Raw genomic sequence first — 26,074 nt, 5'->3', positions numbered from 1 at the left:
CTATTTCTGATGATTACATTTTAGAGGTTTCTTTACCATCTAATTCTTCTCCTGTTTCCAACTCACACAGCCTTTTGGGCAATGAAGCCTGGTAACATGAGCATAATTCCGAGTCCTGAGCTATAGTATTTGACAAAGGCACTTGATCTCGTTGGAATACTCTTTCCACTTGTCTTAGGTGGTCTAATCAGTTACCTCCCTAAAGGCAGGCTTGGATCAGAGGCTCTCTTTAAAGTTTGTTTTTCCACTTGGAATTTTTTGTGATTTGATTTGCTCACCCATCTTGTAGCAGCATTTGAAATGTTTTTGGGGGGTCAGAAGCTGTGGAATGTTATGGGCCCAAATTCAGCTGGGGAGAGATACTTACCCGACTCTCTCTCCACACCTAGATAATCAGCAGCAGCCCCTGTAGAAGCACTGTTGTATCCTTGCCTTGCTCAGGCACTTAGTACCTGTCAGAGCACTGCTATGACGTTTGTTTGCTATTTTGAATGTACATGTGCTGTAACCCCATTGACTTGTAGCTCTCCATTTCCTCCCCTTTTCTTCCCTCCCGTGTTGAAGCCTTTGCAAATTTTGTGTCAGAGGCTATTTTCTAAGATGAAGAGTCTGGGCATACTTTGAGGGGAGGGGGCACCTCTCATTTCTCTTTCCCATCTGCCCATACTTAGTGAAAACAGGGAGTGATAGTGTCTGATAGTCCTAAAAAGGTAGCACCCAACTCACTGCCTCCCAAACTCAGTGGCACCTGGGAACTTTACCATCTGGCACTTCCCTAAAGGGTAGCTAGCCATAAGGAAGGAAGAAGACAAGTATTTATTAAGCGCTCACTCTGTGCCAGGCACTGTGCACTTTGCAAATATCATCTTATTTGATCCTCACAACAACCCTGGGAGCTAAGTGCTATTATTATCCCCATTTTACAGGGAGGAAGGAGGGAACAAGCAAGTATTAAGCACCTGTTCTGTGACTAGCATTGTCCTGAACACTTTCGTTAGGTTTTGCGATGGTTCCCATTTTATAGTTGAGAAAACTGAGACAAACAGAGATTAAGTGACTTGCCCAGCAGTCATACTGACTAGTAAGTGTCTGAGGCCAGACTCTAGGTCAGATCTCCCTGACCTCAGATCCAATGCTTTATTCATTTAGCTGCCCTGCTGCTCTAATACAAACCTAGGTTTTTAGGCTTCTTATATACCATATAAGCACTCAGACTAACAAGGCATTGAACAGAAACAGGTTTCATGTACATTGTAAAGAACATGGAAAAGATTCACATCTGAGCCCATAAGCAATTAAGAAACTCTCTTCTGGTGAAACTTGCCCTTGCCTATGGAGCCCTCCAGATTTAGAAGATTAAACTGGGTGCCTATTCCCAACCATAAAGGGAAAGAACTTGGAATATGCTAGGGAGTCAAGAAGCCTTCCCTTTTTGCTGGACCATTCCTCCTAGGGATCTGTGCAGTCTTCATGGCTTGCAGAATTGCCCTGGATGGGACTTTTACAAGAGCAAATGTCGTAGTCGCAGTCAGCATTTATTAAGTGTTAAGCCCTGCCAATACAAAGAAAAGTAAAAACCATTCTTTGTTTTTAAGTAACTCACAGTCTAACGGGGGAGACGATATGCAAACCACTGCGTACAAACAAGCTTTCTGTCTCTCTCTCTCTGTCTCTCTCTCTACACGTGTGTATATATACATACACACATATATATTTGTGTACCTATATGTATGCATATCCATGTCTGTCTAATCTGTCTTTCTCTCAAGAAAGAAATCTATCTGTATGGTAAACTGATAAATTGAATATAGTCTCAGAGGAAAGGCACCAAGATGGAGGAAGTCCATGTTTCCTCCTCCTCATCAGAGCCTGTGCCTCATGGCTTCTGGGTCTGAGGATTCTCTTCCTTTGTTTACTCTGGTGGAATTTGCTACACTGCTCCATCTCCCTGCCACACTGCTCTTCCCTTTTCATCTAAGCTCTGACTTTCTGCTGCTGAGATCATCATCTAGCATACATTGTAGGTCTTTCTGACCAAGGTGGCTGCTCTTTGTTCTCAAAAAAATAGTGTTTTCCTAACAACTGCCCTCATTTGGCATCATTTCTCCAGCACTCATTAACATTGCATTCTGTCTCAGGAAAAGATACCAATTCTTGAGCAGATGGACTGTGGAGGAATTATAGAGAATGTGTAATTAGCATCATAGCTCTCCTTCGGCAGTTGTGGGAACTCTCTTTTCATCCTGCTCAATCAGACATACACATTTTTTTCCTCCTGGCCAACTAATGGTGAATTGGTCCCATTCATTTGTTCCATTGTCCAGAACCTGGGTTATATTGTCTCCTGTTGGGTAAGCATCTCCCACTGAGTCTTCCTGGGGCTAGGAAAGATACTTGTATCTTGAATCATTAAATTAGGAAATTAAAAAATTTTTTTAAAAGGTTGTTGATAGTTTGCAACTTTTCCCCCCTAAGGACCATTTATTTTTATCCTCTGATCATTTGTCTTTTGGGGAATGGCTTTTTGTTTTATATATTTCTATTAGGTTCTATATGTCCTGTATATTAAATCCTCATCTGAGAAATTTGATACAAAAATTTTTCTTATTTGAACCACTTACCTTCTTATCTGAGATGCATTAATTTTGTTCTTGCAAAAGCTTTTCAATTTTATGTAATCAAAATTCTCCATTTTATCTTTTATAATTACCTCTCTTCCTTGTTTGGTTAAGAATACATCTTTTGCCCATAGCAATGAGAGGTATTTAATCTACTTAATTTCTAGGTTTTTTAAAAAAAATAGTATGTAATCTTTAACATTCAGGTAACTTATCTATTTTAATTTTATCATGGAATATGAAGTGAGGTGCCAGTCCAAGGCTAATTTCTTCCAGACTTCTCCCCAGGTTTTCAGTAGTTTTTACCAAAGAGGGAGTTCTTTCCTAAGTAATTTTATGTTTTCAAGTTTATGGAACACTGAATTATTGAATTCCATTAGCAGCCTTTTGAAAGAATGTTCCATATCACTAGTATGAGAAATGCAAAGCAAAACAACTCTGAGCCTTTCCTTTATAACCAGGAAATTGGCAAAGATGACAAAAGATGGAAACAGCCAATGTTGACTGGGTTGTGGGAGGACAATTATAGTAATACATTATGGAGTATAGTAATATGGTAATACATATGTGAATGGGTAAAATCACTGTGGAAAGCAATTTGAAATTATAAAAATAAAATGGCTAAAATGTTTTATATCCCCTTTACCCAGAGATTTCATTGCTAGGTATAAACCTAACTGATTAAAAGAAAGGCTCCATCTAAACCAATATATAGCAACCTTTATTGAAGGTTTAGAAACAAATGAGATACTTTTCAATTGGGGGATGGCTAAAATAAGGTTGTGGTTAAAGACTGAAGTGGAATGTTACTGGACTATGATAAATAAGATGAATATGAGAAGCATGGAAAAACTTATATGAATTGATCCAAAGTGAAGTAAATAGAACCAAGAAAACAAGATACACAATTACTATAATAATGTGAATGAAAAGAATAATCACTCCAAAATCACTGAAATTGAATGTTGCAAAATTACAAAGAACAAACCTACCTTACAAAAGAGATGTGAGTGTAGTGCCCCTTTGCTTTTGTTAGATTTGGGAGTCCACAGGTGTGGAAGATTACATAAATTATTATTGATGTCTTGATTGATTTTGCTGATTTTTTCTTTTTTCTTTTCTTAAAACATTCTTTGTCATATTGGATGACTATAGACAGAGGATATAAGGAGAAATTTAGGCTACATACATGCCAAAAATGTAGTATAATTTATTTGAAAAAAATCTGGAAGAATAGTGAATATTGTATCAGTCTCAACCTTAAAGGAAAACGTTTTTATCATCATACACATAGAAAAAATTATTGATGATAAAATTGATTTCTTTGATTATAAAATGATAAAAAGGATTATGCAACAAAAAAGAAGTGTCTCTAAAATCAAAAGGAAAGAAGTGTGTTGGAAAAATATTTATAGTAAATATATCAAAGTCAAATAACTAGATTCTATAAGGATTCTATAAGGAACTAATGCAGGTGAGCAAGTCTAATAATACATACTCCCAAGAGTAAGCTAGAAGATATGAACAACTGACAACTTATAAAGGAAGAAATAAAGACTATTAATAATCACAAGAAAAGATATCCAAATGACCTGATAGTCACAGAATACAAATCAAATCAGCTTTTAGGATATACAGTGTTGGCAATTAGTGAGAAAACAGATCAATAAGGAAGCAACTTGGTGCAATAGGATAATTGCTAGCTTTGGAATCAGAGGACCTGAGTTCAAATCCTACCTCTGTCAGTGTGATCCTAATGTATTAGTGATCATTGTTCTGACTCAGAGGAGGGAGTTTCTTTCCTAGAAAGTGCCCTGTGAAGTTGTCCTATGCTAAAATTACATATCTGGACCAAAAATCAAACTAGCAATATGCAATGAGTCATAAAACTGATTTCATTGCTATCCTGAAAATATTATAAAAAGAAAAAAAAGGTTCATTTGTACAAAAAAATTCATAGCTTTTTAATTTGTAGTAATAAAAAAGAAGTTGGGATTAACTTTGTCTAAAAATTAGAAAATGATTGAATAAATTATAGTATACTATTGTAATAGAGCATTATGGTGCTATAAAAACTAATAAATATGCAGCATAGAATAAAATCTGGAAAGTAGAATGAACAGAACCAGGACTGTGAGCACATTGACTACAATTATAAATTAAAAACAAAAAAGAAAAACAAAGCTAGATATAATAGAGCTTTGGGAAGTCATGGAAAGGGACGCAGAACAAAAACATTTTTTTGCTTGTTAGTCAATTCATTTGGTTCTTATTAAATACTAAGGATTTCATGTAAGATTATCCTTGTTTTGTATATTTGTTTGGTTATTGGTTTTTAACAGTTATTTAGCTTATAATAACAAAGTGAAAAACAAAACCCCTCCCTTGTGTTTTCTTTCTTTGCATCCTAAGTATATCCACAGTTGTATAAAAAGACAGGCAACAAACCACAAGGCATTAGACAATTCTGGGACAATGTGCTGTCAATGTATTTTAGTGAGGAAAGGGATGAGGATGGAATAAAAGCCCTTGGATTCACCTAGCCATCCAGCCTCTCCAGGGGAAGGCTGATTTATTATTATAGCATAGGCTGGTTTTCCTTATGTCTCAGGAGTAATCCAGGATACCTCACAGATCTTGAATGAAAAGCCAAGTGAAATGGAGGTGGTTGAGCTCTTAGCATTTTCATCATTAGTACAACAAAGAGTTTTCAGTTTTCATGAAAAGGGACGGGGGAAGCTGCAGGTTTTGTCATCTGAATGAACTTGATTTTAGAAAAGCTTGATTTATTGTTATTGTTTAAATAAAATTTATGGCTGCTTTTTAAAACATTTAAGTCATTTCTGAGTACAATTTCCCCATCCCTCCTTTCAGGCTTTCAGAATTGAACCTTTCCTTATAACAAAGAAAAGTAGCTCAATAAACTACCTCTGACAGTGGATGCAACATTCTACCCTAGTAGTCTCTAATCTTGACTCAAAAACACAAAGATATGGAGAAAAGCTAGATTGGTGCCACAATTATAGTAAAAAAAAATTTTTCAAACATCTTTCATACTAAAGTATGGTAGTAGATGTTCACTTATTAAAATACATACACTCATACTCACATACTCATAAGATCATAGATTGAGAGTTGGGAGTGACCTCAGATATCTTGTTCCTATTACTGATGGAGAAACTGAAGCTTAGAATAGACTTGTCCTTGCTACTATTGAAAAGTGTCTGGCACATAGTAGGCACTTAATAAATGCTTGTTGATTGATTGCCCAAGTTAGTAATAGCATAGCTAGTAAGTAGCAGAGTGAGGTCCTTTGACTCCCACATCTAGTTTGATATCTACTATAGATTCATTTTCATGAGTTTAAATCCCACCTCAGACACTTGCTAGTTATGTGAGCCTAGACAAGTCACTTAACCCTTTTTGCCTCGTTTTCCTCATCTGTAAAATGAGCTGAAGAAGGAAATGGCATGCCATGCCAGTGTCTTTGCCAAGAAAACTTCAAATAGGGTCACAGAGTCAGACACGACTGAAATAACTGAACAACAAAAGTGGTACATGTGGGAAAACAATTCATAACTAACAAGCAGTAATAATTAATATATAATGCCACAGTACGCATATAAAACTAACAAGCAAATAAAAATAAGATAATAAAACAGGAGCATACTGAAAATAGTAGTAATTACTATGGTGCAGTAATTCCTGTTACAATAGTAATTAATATGTGCATCAGTGAACACATGCAGCTGTACGGAAGACTCGTATTACATGGATAAGCATTCAGTTGTCTCATTACATAGGTAACAGTTTCTCCAGCATCTTCACTTGTTGAAGAGATACAGTTATTTGTTAACTGCTGACGTTTTTGTTCCTGTATTTGAACTAGTTGATGATATGGGCTGATTGTAGTTCTGATCCAGCGTATAGGCTTATATTCCTAATTTGTTGAGGGATCAGAACATTATCAGCAGTGTGAATTGCCTCTTTCTCCTAGGAATTTCTACATCCTTAGGTCTAGGCAAGAAAGACATGATTTCAGGGTGGATTCTTCTCTTCTCTGTTGGAGGCAAGGTTGTTAGGTTACAGTACACAGAGTTTTTCTTCGTGATTGCCTGGTTTGGGCTGTCCTTAGTATAATTGCAGGAAATCAGGAGAGCCTCCTTGATCTGCTGGAATTGGAGATGCCAGGTGCCTTCTGTGGAGATGGGCATACATACTCTTGTTTTATGATGAGAGTACATGTTCCCTCTTTACCCCAGTCAAACCCATGGGAAGCACTCCACTGAAATAGATCTGGGGTTTCCTTGATTACTGTTCCCCCCCCCCCCAATCCACTGTTAAATTAAATGGTAATTGACTTTGAAGAACTCTAGAAATAATATGAAAGAAATGGAAGACTCTCTGCTCTCCACCCCACTTTTTGTCCTGCCCTCTGAAAGAAATCTACAGTTTAGTTGAGAAGATAGACTTCTCTCTAAATGAGAAAATATTTTGAAATGGAGACTAAAGTAACTTTGTTTTTGCTTATTATTTTTTTTGGCATAAGGAACTTCCAGTGAGAAACTTTTCTTTGCTAATGCATAGTAGTACCTGTTCTTCAATCCTAGAAAATTGCTTGAGACATTTACAGGGTAAGAGACTAGCTCAGGGTCACACAACCAGGATGTATCTAAGGTGGGACTTAAGCCCAGCTCTTCCTGACTTCAAGGCTAACTCTCTATCCATTCTGGCCATACTGCCTTTCATTTTAAATTTCTGAAATAAAATTGAAAAAAAGTGAAAAGAAACATTAACTTGGTTGTTAGATTCTGCACTCAACAAAGTATTTTCCAAGTAATTTTTTTTTGGGTGATAGTATTGACGACTAATTTGCTCTCTAAATCTACCATATATCATTGTATTAACTCCCATAGCTGGGAAGTTGAGTAAATTTAATCTTACCCACTTTGTGTGTGCTGATTGTCTCACTGGGTAAGAGTAGCCCCCATTTCAATCATTAGGCATGACACATTTTCTCCTTGTATCACTGAAGCTGTGAGAATAGAAAGCAGGAAGGGAGGAATACCTTTCTGTTTCATGGACCCAGTGTAAGCCATATCTGAATAATTAGACTGGGGATTAAGCCCCTGTCTCCACACAATTCACCTTATTATTTTAGTTTAATATATGAAAATCTTTCTCTGAAAGAACTGCAAACTAGGCAGAGAATTTACTGACCAGTTTTGTTTACTTCTACTTTTAATGAATCAAGGTTGTGTTAAAGCTTCGTCTGTTCACAAATCCAATGGAGTACATGTTTAAACATCACTTCTTTTTTACTTTATTTTTCATGAATAAAATAGACCAGGCTATAAACTCTCTGGAGAAATTAGTACAGAGTTCCTAGCTCCATGTTAATTATGAGGCACCAGTTCCTGACTTTGTAGTTATACCCTCATTTACCAAGGAGTCTATGAGGAGAGTAAAGACAACAGTGAAGAAAGTCAATAATTTTATTGGCTTAGGAACCAGGAACTTAGTTGGGAGCAGATTCTGAGCCAAGTTCAGCTGCCCTGGACCCTGTAGTTTCTCAGCCCTGACTTCAATGGCAATTTTTATCAAATGATTCAAGAGGTGGGCCCCTGGAAGGCAGGGAGCAGAGCTCTCAACAGTGAGCCCAAAATAGGCATGACAATCAATTACATTTAATGGTATCTCTGCTGACTGCCCCTGGTTTGTATTGGGATATTTTCTTGGCTAATTTGGGAAATGAGGTAGCCCAGTGACGTTGACTTTATCTTCAGCTGGCATCTATGTTGTTCTCCATCCTTTGGCACTCACTTTTTTCCTGACAACCCAAGACACAGAATCAAAATATTCCCCTCACCCTCCCACCCAGCAACCTTAAAACCAATGGTGTGAGCCTGCCCCCTCCCCTTTTGTTTTTTTGGCTGTATTTTGTACAGCAGATGGGGTTTAAATTCTCAGAGAATGACTGTTTATTCAGCCTGTTGAAGGACCCAAGTAACAGCTCAGAATGTTTTTAGTAGCAAAAAGTACTCTACTTAGCAATTGCTTTTCATAGCCAAATAAAGGCTGTAGAGGGTAGATTGAATTCTGGGAACAGTGGGCTGATCTGCTCCTAATGTGGATTAGTCTTATCTATGCATAGAGGTGAAATCTGGGAGGGAGAGGAAAGAGGTAGGGAAGGAAAGAATTGTCACTCTGGATGAAAGTCTGATGGAGTAGTATGGATTAGAGTCAGGCATGCAGATGGCAGGGCACAATGGATGCAGAACTGTTCATGGAGTCAGGAAGACCTGAGTTCAAATCCAGCCCCAGATACTTGCTAGCTGTGTGACCCTGGACAAGTAAGTCACTTAACCCTGTTTGCTTCAGTTTTCTCATTTATAAAATGAGCTCGAGAAGGAAATTGCAAACCATTCCAGTGTCATTGCCTAGAAAACCCCAGATGGGGTCACAGAGAGTCGGACATGACTGAACAACAACAACATGCTGATGGCAGGTACAGGGTCCTTACTTTTCTACTCCATTTTCCTTTGTTGTACTGAAGAATGGGGCATCTTTACATGCACGCAGATCACAGTGAGCTTGTGCACTCTGATATTTGGGTGCAGGCCACTTATGTTAACACCACCATTCTGTCATTTATGGTCTCAGAGCAGGGATTCCTAATGTTATAGATCTCTTTGACAGTCTGGTAAAGCCCATTGACCTTTGAAACTAATATTTTTAAATGCATAAAATAAAATACATAGGACAACAAAGGAATTTTTGTTTAGTTGTTTCTGTTGTGTCTGACTCGTGACCCCATTTGGTTTCTTTTTTTTGACAGTGATATGGAAGTGGTTTGCCATTTCCTTCTCCATCTCATTTTACAGAGGAGGAAACTGAGGCAAACAGGGATTAAGTAACTTGGTTAGAGTCACATAGGTAAGAAGTGTTTGAAGCCAGATTTGAATTCAAGTCTTCTTGACTCCAAGCCCGTGATCTATTCACTTCACCACCTAGTCAATTATATTGAAATACACCTCTTTTTTGTATGCTTATCTCTATCATCTTTTTTCTCTATCTACCTATATCTGTCTATCTGTCTATCATCTATGTTCAGGGAACCCAGGTTAAAAACTCTTATTTTAGAGATTTTCCTAGGGTAAAGTGAGAGTTTAAGTGACTTGCCCTTGGGTCACATATCCAAGTGAAAAGTGGTTTTTGAACACAGTCTTTCTTAGTTTATAAGGCATATTCTCTGTCCTCACAGTACAATAGCTAGAACCAGATTAAAATGTAACTGTGAAATATTTAATAAAATAAAAACAATAAAACACAGATAATGCTTTTTGGTAGTGATTGTAGAACACTAAAAAATAAATAAAAAAATAAAGTTTTTTCACATAAAAAAACACAGATAATGTTAATTTGTGGTTTTCTAAGTTGATATATGACTCCCACAAAGATCTGTTTCTATCTGAGTTTGACACCACTATTCTATTCCATGTTGTCTCTCATCATCATCAAGGGGCAGCTAGGTGACATAGTGGATAGACTGCTGGACTTGGAGACTCATCTTCCTGACTGAACAGCAGCACAGAGCTTCTCTGATGCTAGTCATTCTTTTTACTTGTCTCTTCAGCTCTAGCTCTGTCCAGAATATAGATCCCTTTGTGCCTTCTCCATTTTGAAAATGCACAGTTGTTATAAAAGGGCAGTGATTATACTATTATTTGTGAGATTGAAGTTTTGCCATTAATGACCTTTTAGCATGTAATGCTGAGTGCTGGTTACTTAAATCTGATAAAAAGCATGCATATTAGCTAGAAGGAAAAGGAAAATTATTGCAAGAAATATTTGGTATTAAGGTTTATTATTCTAGTAGAAAAGTCATCCTTTCTATTACACCAATAGACTTTGGGCTGCAGTGTCTAGAAGATGATCAATAGTCCTGAAGCATTTGGAAGAGAGAAAACATGCCTGTGATAATTACAGCCATGGGCTTTTGGACATGCTTAGAAACTAAAACACGCAGACACAGACACAAATAGACACAGACAGACACACACACACACACACACACACACACACACACACACACACACACACACACACACACACACACACACCGTAAGCTCACAGAGCTTTCTTTTTGATCCAGTAAGATGAAAATTATATTTGAACTCTGTTCATGGAACTGTAGTAAGGTTCTGTAGTAAAGAAAAGCTTTATGCCTTGTTCACAGACTCATCTAGTGGTAGATCTAGAAAGGACCTCAAGGGTCATTGAGTTCAACCCCTCATTTTAGAGATGAGGGTTTCGGTCATATAGGTCTGGGGAACCTATGGTCTTGAGGCCACGTGGTCTCGAGGTCTTTAAGTGTGACCCTTTGATTTGTTCTGTGAAGTTTGGATTCAGTCAAAGGGCCGTACTTGGGGACTTAGAAGACCACACATGGCTTCGAGGCTGCAGGTTCCCCACCCCTAGGGGAAGTTGGGCAACTTGCCTGAGGCCACAAAATTTAAGACTATATCTGAATAATAGCTCACCTTTTAAAATATCACTTTAAGGTTTGTTTACAAAGCACTTTATTTTCAACATCCCTGAGCATTATCATGAAAGTATGATAATGCTCATTTTACAGGTGAGGAAGGGGATTGAGAGCTAAAGAGATATAACCATGTCACATGTAGGTCAGTGTCAAAGCTAGGTTTGAATTCTGCCTATAGCGTTTAATTAGTTGTGTTTATGGGTCTGTCACTTAACCTTCTAAAAACCTAATTTCCTCATCTGTAAAATGGAGGTAGTAACTGCAACATCCATCTTTCAGGGATGTTATAAGGCTCAAATGAGATAAAAGAGGTAAGTCATTTTGTAAACCTTAATATATTGTATAAATAGTAGTTACTACTACTATTACTACTACTACTACTGCTGTTGCTGCTGCTGCTACTACACTTCTACTACCTCTACTATACTACCACTAGTAGTATACTACTACTTTTACTATCACTACCACTGCTACTATTCGATGTTGCCTCCTTGATAAAAATGTGGGAAATACTGAAACTTGTGTAAAGTTTACATTATTTGTATACTAGGTTTATTGGAATCTGATAACAGAATTCACCTTAGTTTAGGTCTAATATAGGCCAATGGCACCATGGCTTAAAGTTTTCCTGAGGGCTGGCCTTATAGGCAGACAGTTGACTATGTTGGTGGTGTCAAACTCAAATAAAAATGGGGGCTACTAATCCATACATAAGGATCCCTGTGGGCCACAGATTGACTTAGTTTTAAAATATTGTATTATTTTTATTTTATTGTGTTTTAATTTATTTTGTTAAATATTTCCTATTACATTTTAATCTGACCTGGGTAGCACTAGTGAGGGTTATGGGTTACCTTCTTGACACCTCTGACCTTTGTGACACAGACAGCTGACTAGTAAGGTATTCTGCCTCAGGTCAGTGGTATGTTTGTCCTTCATTGATGAGGACGACCATGCCATCAGAGAAATAATCACATGACTTGCACTTGACTTTGTTTTGAGTGAGGGAGGGCTATGCAGGTCACCAGCCTCACTTCTCCTCCAGAGCCATCTGAATCCAGTGACCAGAAATTTATCAGGATGACTGGAGATGACCCAAGATGAGGCAGTTGGGGTTAAGTAACTTGCCCAAGGTCACACAGCTAGTGAGTGTCAAGTGTCTGAGGTGAGATTTGAACTCAAGTCCTCCTGACTCCTGCACTGGTGCTCTATCCACTGCACCACCCAGATGCCCCACCTCAGGTCAGTGATTGATATCTCAAAGTCCAACTAACTTCCTCATGCAGTACTTAGGTAAGATGTTATTTTGTGTCATCTTATCTGATAATTCCCTTGGCACAAGTTAATTCAAAGGCATCTGTCAGAATAGAATTAATTCTACTATAAAAGGTTATCCCCAAATATTTACTTTTGAAACAAATGGAAGAAACACCATCTATTTCTCAAAATTCAAAGCTGAAGGTTGAAGTGGAAGCTACAATACATTCAATTTAACAGTTTAATGTCCTGCAGTATTTTGATGTTATTGCTTCTTGATTTAAAACAACTATAACCACAAAATAAAATTTTTTGCTGGAAAAATTCATTTTTTTCTTTCTGCATTGGAATCAGCTATAAGTTAGCAATAGTGTTAACTCCTTACTTGTAATTATGAAGAGATTCTTTTATGCTTGGCAGTTTTCTTAGTTGAGGTTCATTATGGTATCACAAAGGTTTGAAATTACTCTGATTCCCTGAGGAGTTTCTGGGCTGGTGATGTCTCAGTCCTAGCAGGCAGTCCTGACTGGCCATGAGCCAGTCTCTAACAAAGACAGTTGCTGATTAGTTGGAGTAGAAAGTTTTTGAATTGGACACTATTAATAGAAAAACGAGTGAACAATTAGTAAGGTGAAGGTGGGTCAGTTTCCCTGATCCCCGCTTATGTTTTGTTCCTCCTGCTACTTTGAAGGGTCACAATAGTGCGATAGCCATCTGTATCATTTGTTGTTATTCAGTAGTTGTGGTTGTGTCCGACTCTTTGTGACCCCATTTGGGGTTTTCTTGGCAGAAATACTGGAATGCTTTGCCATTTCCTTCTCCAGCTCATTTTACAGATAAAGAACTGAAGCAAATAGGGTAAAGTGACTTGCTCAGGGTCCCATAGCTAGTAAGTGTCTGAGGCCAGACTTGAACTCAGGAAGATGAGTCTTTTTGATTTCAAGCCCAGTACTCTATCCATTGTGCTACTTGGCTGTCATTTCTGTCACAGAAAAAGCAATGTTCAAGGGAGACCTGAGTCCTAGTTTTGACTCTTCAGGATAATTTTGTGAGCTATCAAATCTCCGGAGCATCAAATTTCCTCAAACTGTAAAATGAGGAGGTTGAGAATGGGAAGGTGAGCTAGATGGTTGCCAAGATCACTTCCAGTTGTGTGTTATAGTTCTATAAAATATATTGCCCCAAACATGCCTTGATGTCAGCAACAGAGAGCCCCTGACTTTCAGAGGATTGGAACAGCACATGACAACAAGATCCCTGGAACATTATTGTGGAACACTTCTAGGAGCCTGATACTATTCAGGTATAAGCAGTTCACATGTATATTACCCACTGAGTCTGAGGTAGAGTCATCACTGCATTGGGGAACGTAATTGCATTTATTGCTCCATTTGGAAATGCCTGGGTCCCAGTTAAACATATCTCCATCCTAGTTACTTCATTTTTATCTTCCCTGTAGGGGATTCTAGGGTTTTATTAGTAGAAGATTATTATATACAGTCCTGCTTTAGAGGATGCAGTTCATCTTAGGCATGCTGGGAGATTTTCACAGGGCTGTTGAGTTCATTAATTTGACCTGTAATTCTTTTGGAAAGGAATGAAGAAAAAATTGTATGTTTTATTTTTTTTAATAAGTTTATAGGATCACAGACTTAGAGCTTGGGGTGGGGGTACCTTAGAGTCTATGAAATACAATCCCTCTATTTTATAGTTGAGGAAACTGAGACAGAGATAGATTAAGTGAGTTGCTCAGGGTGACACAGTTAGGAACTGAATTGGGTTTTTAATGTAGATCTTTCTGACTCCAAATCCAGTGCAGGCTGGGTTTGTGTATATCTCTTCAAAGGAAATGAAGTAGTACTTAAGTTTTCAGACAGGAGAACTTTAGAGAGATCCTTTCTTTTCAAACATCATTTGGGAGTTTAAACAGTATTGAAACTATTTATGGGAAAACACATAGGACAAGAAATCTCAGAGAAACTGGAAGGGACTTCAGAGGTCATTAACTCCAATTAGATTTTATACATGAGGAAGTTAGGGCCTGGACTTTAGTAATTTGTTCATCATCCCACAGTTAAGCGGGTAGATGAGCTGGCCCTTAAATTCAGGTTTTTGGAATTCACTTCTAGTGCTTTTTCATTGTACCTGGCTGTCTCTGAGGCCCAGATGGGCTGTGACTTTGATGAAATCCTGTATACTTCACAGTATAGTAAGTGTAAACTAGGGGAAAAGGCACCTGAGAGAGAAATGTTTAAAGCAGTAGTAGACTTTATTTGTAGCTTAGCTATAATGCTATAAGTGATTGCATACACTTTGTTTTCTATTTTTCCTTCCTACAATTAACTCTTTACTCCTAGAACCTCAGGAGAACCCTCTGGAGTCAGAAAGATCTGAGTTCAAACTTGGCCTCAGACACTTAGCTGTGTGACCCTATGTAACATCTGTCTGTCTCATTACCTCAATACCCCACCTAAAATGGGGATAATAATAACATATACCTCAAGGTTGTTGTGAGGGCAAAATAAGGTGATATTTCTGAAATGTTCTGCAAACTCCTGTGAATTAGTAAAGGGCCTCAGGGTGACTGCCTTTTGTTTTTAACTTGTATGAGTTTCTCCGACTCTGTAGGTATAAAGTTTTCAACTTATCCAGGGGCAATCAGCTTTTTAAAAAAAGTCTCACTCTACCCACATCCTGTCCACTATTCAGCCACCAGACCACTTTGAAGCAAAAAAAGAATTAAATGGTTTATAATAAATAGAACTTCTTCATGTACTGAGGTGTGTATAGGTTGTCTTTTCCTAGTAGGGAATTCTGCTTGCTCTGCAAAATCAAGATGAGACATTTACTTGATGAGGGCCCAGGAACTGTGTCTTGTAATATTTATGTCTCCCAGAATAAGCTGAAACAGTGTAATGTATTTGGCAGTTGCTCTGTAAATATTTTTTATTTTATTTTTAAGTTTATTTATTTAACTTTTAACATTTGTTTTCACAAAATTTTGGGTTCCAAATTTTCTCCCCATTTGTCCCCTCCCCCTACCCCAAAACACCAAGCATTCTGATTGCCCCATCACCAAATCTGCCCTCTCTTCTATCATCCCTCCCTTCCCTTGTCCCCATCTTCTCTTTTGTCCTGTAGAGCCAGATAACTTTCTGTACCCCATTACTTGTATTTCTCATTTCCTAGTAGCAAGAACAGTACTCGACAGTTGTTCCTAAAACTTTGAGTTCCAACTTCTCTTCATCCCTCCCTCCCCACCCATTCCCTTTGGGAAGGCAAGCAATTCAATATAGGCCATATCTGTGTAGTTTGGCAAATGACTTTCATGATAGTCGTGTTGTGTAAGACTAACTATATTTCCCTCCATCCTATCCTGCCCCCCATTGCTTCTATTCTCTCTTTTGATCCTGTCCCTCCCCAAGAGTGTTGACTTCTAATTGCTCCCTCCTCCCTTGCCCTCCCTTCCATCATCCCCGCCACCCTGCTTATCCTCTTCTCCCCCACTTTCCTATATTGTAAGATAGGTTTTCATACCAAAATGAGTGTGCATTTTATTCCTTCCTTTAGTTGAATGTGATGAGAGTAAACTTCATGTTTTTCTCTCACCTCCCCTCTTTTTCCCTCCACTAAAAAGTTTTTTGCCTGCCTCTTTTGAGAGATAATTTGCCCCATTCCATTTCTCCCTTTCTCCTCCCAATGTATTTCTCTCACCCCTTAATTTGATTTTTTAAAGATATGATCCCATCCTATTCCATTCACTCTGTGCTCTCTGTCTCTGTGTGTGTGTGCGTGTGTGTGTATGTAATCCCACCAACTATCCAGATATTGAAAAGTTTCAAGAGTTACAAATATTGTCTTTCCATGTAGGAATGTAAACAGTTCAACTTTAGTAAAGTCCCTTATGACTTCTCTTTACTGTTTACCTTTTCATGCTTCTTTTCATTCTTGTGTTTGAAGGTCAAATTTTCTTTTCAGCTCTGGTCTTTTCATCAAGAATGCTTGAAAGTCCTCAATTTCATTGAAAGGCCATTTTTTTCCCCCGAAGTATTATACTCAGTTTTGCTTGGTAGGTGATTCTTGGTTTTAGTCCTAGTTCCTTTGACTTCTGGAATATCATATTCTACACCCTTTGATCCCTTAATGTAGAAGCTGCTAGATCTTGTGTTATCCTGATTGTATTTCCACAATACTTGAATTGTTTCTTTCTAGCTACTTGCAACATTTTCTCCTTGACCAGGGAACTCTGGAATTTGGCCACAATGTTCCTAGGAGTTTCTCTTTTTGGATCTCTTTCAGGCGGTGATCTGTGGATTCCTTGAATACTTATTTTGCCCTCTGGTTCTAGAATATCAGTGCAGTTTTCCTTGATCATTTCCTGAAAGATGATGTCTAGGCTCTTTTTTTGATCATGGCTTTCAGGTAGTCCCATAATTTTTAAATTGTCTCTCCTGGATCTATTTTCCAGGTCAGTCATTTTTCCAATGAGATATTTCACATTATCTTCCATTTTTTCATTCTTTTGGTTTTGTTTTGTGATTTCTTGGTTTCTCATAAAGTCATCAGCCTCCATCTGTTCTATTCTAATTTTGAAAGAACTATTTTCTTCAGTGAGCTTTTGGACCTCCTTTTCCATTTGGCTAATTCTGATTTTTAAAGCATTCTTCACCTCATTGACTTTTTGAACCTCTTTTGCCAATTGAGTTAGCCTATTTTTCAAGGTGTTATTTTCTTCAGCATTTTTTTGGGTCTCCTTTAGCAAGGTGTTGACCTGCTTTTCATGCTTTTCTTTCATCTCTCTCATTTCTCTTCCCAGTTTTTCCTCCACCTCTCTAACTTGATTTTCAAAATCCTTTTTGAGCTCTTCCATGGGCTGAGCCCATTGGATGGGCTGGGATACAGAAGCCTTGATTTCTATGTCTTTCCTTGATGGTAAGCATTGTTCTTCCTCATCTGAAAAGATGGAAGGAGACACCTGTTCACCAAGAAAGTAACCTTCTATAGTCTTATTTTTTTCCCCTTTTCTGGGCATTTTCCCATCCAGTTACTTGACTTCTGAGTTTCCTCTCCACCCCCACCTTGCCTCCAGATCTGCCCAGCTAGTGCTTGGGGTCTGAGATTCAAATGCTGCTTCTCAGCCTCAGGGCTTTTGGTGGGGGTGGGGCTGCTATTCAGTGTGAGATTAAGTTCAGGTGCTGAGGTGGGGGCAGGGCCACCACACGGGGCTTAATTCCCTTAGGGGGGTTTATGCTGAGACCTTCAACAGTGGATCCCAGCCTCTGCCTACTTTGGAAGCCCCTGTCTGCTGCTGCCTCCCAAGGGGGCCTGAGTTATGGGGGACACCCCACTCCCCTCTCGGCCAGCCAAAGAGACTCTTTCACTGACCTTTGGCGCCTGTGGGTGGAGGGATCTGTGTGGCTGCTGGAGATTTTGTGCCTGAAGCCTGCTCGGATCTGCTCCCCCCAGTGCTTTGCGGCCAAGACAGGGCTGGGCTCTGTTCTGAGTCTGGGGCGAGACGAACCTTTCGTGTGGGTTTTTCAGGGCTCTCTGGAACGGAAATCTCTTCCACTCCGTTGTTCTGTGGCTTCTGCTGCTCCAGAATTTGTTGGGAGTTCTTCTTTACAGGTATTTTATGGGCTGTGGGTTCAGAGCTAGCATATGTGTATCTTTCTACTCCACCATCTTGGCTCCTCCCCCAACTTTAGTTGAATCTTAAAGGAAGCCAGGGAACTTAGTCAAAACTTTTTAATTAAATGGATATGGAATCAGAAGAAAGTACCTAATAGGGTGGTTGAACAGTCCCATTGGCTGGCTTGGTCACCTACCAAGAGAAGGGGACAGTTTGATGAGGTTAGCTAGGTGGGCCTGGCACTTGTTTAGATCTCATGGCATCATAGACTATTAACCTTTTTTTTTCTTAGTATATCATGAACCTTTTTGGTAGTCTAGTGAAGTTAATGGACCCTTTCTCAGAATAATGCTTTTAAGGAATAGAAAGAAATGCTAAATTTCACTTAGCGGTTAGTGAAAATAAGGTATACATTGTTGTGTTCCTATCCAAGTTCTTGGACCCCTTGAAACCTATCCAGGGAACATTGTTCTCACAGAATCCCAGAATTTGAGTTGGAAGGGACTTTAACAGTCATCTAGCGCAGTTCTTATATAAAAGAATCCCCACTGCAGTGTATCTGACAGTTCATCTGAAGGCTCCCAAAGAAGGAGAACTCAACCACTTTTAGAGGTGGCAGCCCATTCCACTTTTGAACAACTTTAATTGTTAGGGAGCTTATCCTGAAATCAATTCTAAATGAGCCTTGTTGTAATTTCCAACCATTCATATATCTGCTCTCTGGGGACACATGGAACAAATCTAATCTTTCTTCCATATGGCAGCCCTTCAGATGCCTTAGAAAAACCATCATGTACCCATGTTTAGCCTCTCCTAAACATTCCCATTTGCTTGAACCTATCCTCATATGATGTGAATTTAAGGCAAAAACCTTATCTTGTTGCCTTCCTCTGGACACTTTCCAGTTTGTCAATATCCTTCTAGAACCATGGTACCCAGATTGAACATACTCCAGATAAGCTCTGATAAAGGCAGAGTGTAATGGGACTATTGCCTCCCTACTCCTGGAAGCTGTGCCCCTCCGAATGCAAGATAGCAATAGCTATTTTGGCTGCTACATCTCACTGTTGACTCTTCTAGAGATTGTAGTCCATTAAGACTCCCAGATATTTTTCAGAACATCTGTTGTTTAACAGTGCTTCCCCAGTGTATACTTGTGACGTTGATTTCTTATACTCAAGTGCAACATTTTTCATTTATCTCTGTTGAATTCATACTGTTAACATTCTGTCTGTTATTGTCGCTATCCCTCCTAGCTGTGTGTCATCTACAAACTTTATATGTGTACTATGTATCCCTTTATCCAAGTAGTTGATTAAAAGTGGAAAAATGAATTATTTTTATAACTTAGAGCCACTGATTTCCACTCATCAAAGTGTGACAGTCTTACTATATATATCAGTACTTAAAAAAAAATAGGTATAGCTGATTTCCTTGTTGGAAAGCTCAAACAAAGTTGCTCTACCCTGGGTGGAGGATGGGGGAAGGGAAGATCAGGGACATATTTTGTTAGACTGGCCTTTGAAATGTTATTCATAGCTCACATAGTTGAGTGCACAGTATACATTCAAAAAATACTTGTTCATTGACTCAGAGGCATGATTAAACTAGTTGTTTGTATTTTTGAATATGAGTATTATATGTTCTGTAATTACAAGACTGATTTCCACAGACCATTGAGCTATCTCATTGCTTTGCACTCCATCTTTTTCATCTCCCAAGTATAATGATACTGTAGTATCCATATCCAGTGTTTGTATTGCATGAATCCTCTTCATGGAGATGCTGCCACTTCTGTGGTGATTACAAGGCATAGTATATCCAATTTCACTTTAAGGCAGGATATATGACATCAGAATTATTTGAATAATTTAGTTAAATGACTAATTTAAGTTAAAATAGTTTAAAGATATTTAAATTAAATATATTTTAAAATATTTCACTTTGACAAGACATGACATAATTACTTAGATAATTAAATTAAAAATTATGCTAAATAAAATAATTAAATTACTTAATTGATTTAGCTATGGTGGGTATTTTTTTTATGTGACACTCATCCCCCAATATCTACCAGTCTTCTGTGTGACTAAGAAATACAAGTAAGCAAAACCGAATGACTACAGGATCATATTTGGCAGTTCTTACAACATTCCTGCTGTGTAGTCTTCCACCTCTCCATCAAGAGGAGAGATGCATATTTTGCCATCTGTTCTTGGGAACCAAGGTTAGTTATCACAATTAATCTGAGTTCAGCTGCTTTTTTAGTGTTGTTTTCATTTGCAAAAATATTTGTTTTTGTAGCCACTGTCTATATTATTATCTAGGTTCTGCATTGTTCAGTCTGTTTCAGTTCCTATAAATCTTCCCATGATTCTGAGAATTACCCATTTGTCCTCTCTTTTTGTTTTGTGTAGACCTGTGATTTTATTGGGGTTAGGAGGTCTTGATGAGGAAATACTCTCTAGCAGCACAAATACACAACACTTTGCAACTGAAGATAGTCGTAGTAAATTGCCAAGGGGAGCTGGAGGGTTAAGTGACTTACCAGGGTCACATAGCCAGACAAACTCAGGTTTTCCTGACGCTTAAACCACACCTCCATCTTCTGTGCCAGACTGCCCATTTCCATCCTTATTTCTTACCATAAAATAATATTTCATTTCATTCACATACCACAATTTATTTAGTTATTCCCAAGGTGATGAAAATCTGGCATATTTTCTATCCTACTTTCTTCCTACAAATGACCTTTCATGATTCTCCTAATACTTTGTGTTCTTGAAATTACTTTATATTTGCTTTGTACATGTTTGCTTATGTATTTTCTGAGGCAGCTAGGTGGTACAGACCTGGAGTTAGCTAGACCTGTGTTCAAATCCAGCTTCAGACACTTACTAGCTGTGTGTCTTTTGACAAGTCACTTAACCTCTGCTTGCCTCAGCTTCCTCAGTTGTAAAATGTGGAAAATAACAGCACCTACCTCTCATGGTTGTTGTGAGGATTCAAATGAGATAATATTCATAAAGGACTTAACACAGTGGCTGGCATGTAATAGGCTCTATATAAATGCTTATTCTCTCCCCCTTTTCTTTTCCTCCCCAGTAGAATGTAAGTACTTTGAGGTCAGGAATTTTCATTTTTGACTTGGCATCCCTAAGGCTCAGCACATATTAAGTGCTTAATAAGTTGCTTATTTAATTCGCTTGTTGAATTGAATCTCAGGTTGCCCTCTTCCTTGCCAACTCACTAATGATAAGTTAGATGGTGATGGATGATGGTTTTTTTCCCTCTTCAGGCATCACTGTTAGGTTAGGAGAGAAGACTTCTGAAAGGAATGAATGATCCCATGTTATGCAAGTCATATCTAAGTGCTGAAGCTTCAGTATGTGTTCATTGTTGTTTGATTGTTTCAGCCATGTCTGACTCTTTTTTGGGGGTTTTTCTTGGCAGAGATCCTAGAGTTGTTTGCCATTTCCTTCTCCAACTCATTTTATAGATGAGCATCTGAGGCAAACAGGGTTCAGTAACTTGTCCAGGATCACACAGCTAGTAAGTGTCTGAGGCCAGATTTGAACTCATCAGAAGATGAGTCTTCCTGACTCCAGGGCCAGGGCTCTATCCACTCCTCCACCTAGCTGCCCTCAGTTTTTGTACCCCAGAGCAACTTTGATCAGATTCTTTCCACCAACCAATCAATGTCTCCCCATATTTTATAACGCTAATCTTATCCATGGTGTTTCATGGTCATTGGTAATTGTGGCATCATCTAAGGATATTCTGATCCTGATAGAATTATTAGAGAGAAACTCTTCAAAGACAATACATGATAAAAATATGTCAAAGCCTATTCACCCTGTTGACTGTTTGATATTGATCTGTTTTCCCATTCTTCACACCCTGTTCCAGTACACAGCTGTGGTAATTTATGAATTTCCTGAAAGGAGTATTTCTGTTTTAGAATTACCAGGGACTGGTGAATGTTTTCTGTAGTGTGGTGGTAGAGATCAGTTGATTTCTCAAACCTTCCAGGTCAAATATTTTATAGAAACCGTAGAAGTCTCTGTGTGGATTTTGCCAGGTTTGAGTATATCTATCCCAGCTGGCTGGGGTCCATTACCTGAAAACTTAAAACTTGCATAGGGGAAATTTCTCTCACATACTTAGATTAATGACATTCAAAATTTTATTTAGGAGGGATTCATTCCCCAGAGTTAAGACTCTCTTCCAGCATGATGCCATCATGACCACTGTTGCATGCTTGAAAAATGTAAATGTTTATATTAGAACCTATCTATTCACTGGAGATTTCTGATCTCTAGTTTCAGCATGTGTTGTAGACTTTGAAAAATGACAGTCTTCCTTCTCCTGTGTGGGCCAGTTACCCTGCATTGACTAGGGGCAAGCCACTGAGCAGAAGTCAAGCTTTTGTAGCCTCCTCTCCTCCGTTTCCCTTTGATTTTGTAAGCCCAGCAATGTCTTAAGGCTTAATCCTGTGCTGCAATTTTCTCAGTGCATTTCCCTGACTCCCTGGAGGGTCTGTATTTTAAACTGAGATCCTTTAGTATCTGTCCTGTATACTTTCTCTGCCTTTTCCTTGCTTTCCAGGCTCTCTTGAATCATCTCCCTCATATTTCCACCATTGTGACTGGCCATATGTCCCCCATGCTGGTTAAATTTTTCTTACCTTAAAAGTGATTCTGTAGCATTTAAATAGTCCCCTAGAGTTGCCCTTTTTTCCCAGTGATTTACACCAAGACTTCCTGTCTCCTTTCTGAGGGTGGCAAAATTCATTCCGGTGTTTTTAAAATAATTTTTGTATTTGAGCGTCTTCCAAAATTCTGGGCACTATTTCTGTCCAAGGTGAGAAGAGTGCCAGATTCATCTACAATGCTCCTTATCTCTTCCTCTGTTTGTCTGGGCTAAGGCAAAGTCATCAGCAGAGATTTAAAAGAACCTGTCAAGGCACACTGACATACTGTTGGTGGAGCTGTGAATTGGTCCAAATGTTCTGGAAAACAATTTGGAGTTATTGAAGAAAAATCACTAAACTGTTCATACCCTGTGCTCTTTGGCCCAGATATTCACTACTGGGGGTGGATGCCAAGGAAGCCAGGAACAGAAGAGCCCCACATATATCAAAATAGTAATAATCAGACTTGCATCAGCCAAAAAAAAAAAAAAAAAAGGAGAAAAGTGATTATCTATTGAATGGGGAATAGCTAAGTTACCTGATATGAATGTAATGAAATATTATGCTGAGAGATATGATGAATATGAGAAATTCAGAAAAACATTGGGTTGCTTGTATGAGCTGATTCAGAATGTAATAGGAAGAGTCAGACTATATAAGACTATAGTTATATAAACAAAAAGAACTTTCAAATACAAGCCCAAAACTCAGTAATTGATGTGACAAATCTTGGCCCTGGAGAGAACAGGAAACATCTGCCTCTTTTTTGTCAGAGAGATAGGGGGCTACGGGGACAGAATGTTGCATACATGGTCAGACATGGTCAATGTTTTAGTTGGTTTTGCTTGAATGTTCTTTGTTACAAGAGAATTCATTTGGGGGGGGAGGTGTTGATGGAGGGGATAATCTGAAGTGGCTGTTGTTCACATTTTGAAAAAATCTCTGACCAGAGACAGAGAGCTTTTCTAAAAGTAGTGCCTTGCTTAAGGTCAGCCTTCTGGGTCAAATATTTTATAGAAACCATAGAAGTCTCTGTGGATTTTGCCAGGTGGATTTCAAAGGCAGGGCGTAAACCCAGGTCTTCCTGACTTGGAGGTCCGCTATGTAACACTGCCTCTCATACATGCCTTATCTCAGCTAGCTGATTATGGGCTTCTTGTGACCAGAAATTGCACTTTATAGATCTTTGCATCATTTAGAGCAGATATGTCAACACTCTTGAGTGTGGCCTGAACCAGATTAAAATGTAATTGGAAAATATTTAACAAAAGAAATAAAAATACAGTAGAACACAGATAATATCAAATAGGGGCAGTTAGATGGTGCAGTGGGCAGAGCAGCTGGCCTGGAGTCAGGAAGATCTGGGTTTAAATTTGGCCCCAGACACTTACTAGCTGTGTGAATCTGGGCAAGTCACTTAACCCTGTTGGCCTCTGTTTCCTCATTTGTAGGACGAGCTGGAGAAGGAAATGGCAAACCACTCCAATATCTTTGCCAAGAAAACCCCAAATGGGGTTATGGAGAGTCAGATAAAACTGAAACGACTGAACAACAAAAATATTAAAACATGATTTTCTAACTCAGAATGCACCCACATGTGTGATTTTGTGTGGTTTTGTAGCCTCTGTTTCTATATGAGGTAGACGGCTTTGATTTAGAGAGTTTTGTACATAGATCATAAATTTTAGAGGGGAAAGGATCATATGGTACAACCTCCTTGTTTTATAGATGAGGAAACTGAGGCTCTAAGAGGTTAAGTGACCCCCTCAACATCACATGGGTAGTAAAATAGCTGAGTTGGGATTAAAATCCGGATCTCTGACTCCCAATATAGCAATCTTTCTACAGTACTACAAAGCCATACAATAGGCACTTACTAAATAACTGGTAAATAAATAAATGTATTTCAGAATTCTTAGCTGTCTCATGGCATGTTGTCTTCACTAGGCCTGATTTTGAATTCACCAGTTTTGTACTGGAAGGGATCAGGTTCTCTGTCTCCCTTAGGCTGGACCTCATGGAGTACTGAACCTTAAGGGTCGAGGGCTGGCTCTTTATTCCTCCAAGATTAAGGCCTCTCAATGAACAGCTTCTCCAAGAGAGAGCAGGCTCTGTGAAAGGGGAGCTCTTGAGAACCATACTCAGGTCAAACTACTTTGTACCTGAAAGTTAATTTTATAACAATGAAAATTACTGATCTCATTGATTTTTTTCCAGCTTGTATATAGTTGCATAAGAATGTTGGATGTAAAGTGAGAGAAGGCAGCATATAGCATGGGAATCACATAATTTTCACTGCTTTGGCAAAGGCCCTGGATGAATGGTCAGTGTGACTTGGGGTTAAAGAGCTGATTACAGTTAGGAAGGCCTAGATTCAAACCCTGCCTCACACGTATTGGCTGCATGACCTTGTTAATCCCTAATCCTCTCAGTGCTCTAGGCAGCCAGGTGGTGTAATGAATAGACCATTGGGTCTGGAGTCAGGGAGACCTGAGTTCAAGTTCAGTCTTAGACACTAGCTGTGTAACACTGGACAGCTGGGTCACTTAGCCTCTGTTTGCTGTAGTTTCCTCACCTGTAAAGTGGAAGTTTTCTTACCTCGCAGGGTGGTTATGGGGATCAAACGAGAGAATATTTGTAAAGTGCTTAGCAACTTCAATAAATGTGTGTTTCCTTCCTTCCTTCCTTCCTTCCTTCCTTCCTTCCTTCCTTCCTTCCTTCCTTCCTTCCTTCCTTCCTTCCTTTCTCCCTCCCTCCCTTGCTTTCTTCCTTCCTTGCAGCTCTCCAGGAGTGTAAATTGCAGAGAAGGTGCTGGTTTCACTGGTAAAGGACTTTGTTTATTAAGAATTTTCTGTGTCAATGAAATAACGTGCCCAGTTCTTATTCCTCCTCTGTAGCCAGAAAGAGTAACTCTATAACTCCTGGTTCCACCTAAGTCCATACCTCTACGGTGTGGTGTTCTTATATTCTGAGCCTCCTCTTCCAGGGTAATCCATGACGATCAGAAGGTTTGTCCCAAGAGCTTTATTTTTATTGACTCTCAGATGTTTGCAAGATTTAGCTGGATGAACCCTGGGCAGTTCTAGTTGTTCAGATGACTCATTAAATCAAGCATGGACCAAGGACCTTCTACTCTACCCTTCAGGATCTACTGTTTTAATATTGGTCATGCTGGGCAACCAAGGATTGGTGGTAGGGTCTGAATGCCTAGTGATCTCCCTATTCAGATGAGCTCCTTGTCAGAAACTTTGTAAAGCAACTTCTTTAGCTCTTCCAGTTTGACTGACACAGTTCTGGGCACACAGTCAAGTGCTTAATATTGGTTGTTCTGA

The 26,074-nt window shown here is 38.8% G+C and overlaps 1 protein-coding gene across 1 annotated transcript in view; it reads left to right on the top strand.

Annotated features, from left to right (window-relative positions):
* The window catches only part of FHOD3 (formin homology 2 domain containing 3), a 707,140-nt gene that overhangs the window by 51,084 nt on the left and 629,982 nt on the right, over window positions 1-26,074 (top strand).

Source organism: Notamacropus eugenii, chromosome 4 (genome assembly GCF_028372415.1).
Source record: "Notamacropus eugenii isolate mMacEug1 chromosome 4, mMacEug1.pri_v2, whole genome shotgun sequence".
Taxonomy (NCBI): domain Eukaryota; kingdom Metazoa; phylum Chordata; class Mammalia; order Diprotodontia; family Macropodidae; genus Notamacropus; species Notamacropus eugenii.
Note: the sequence above shows the minus strand (reverse complement) of the source record. Positions and strands in the feature narration are given on the sequence as shown.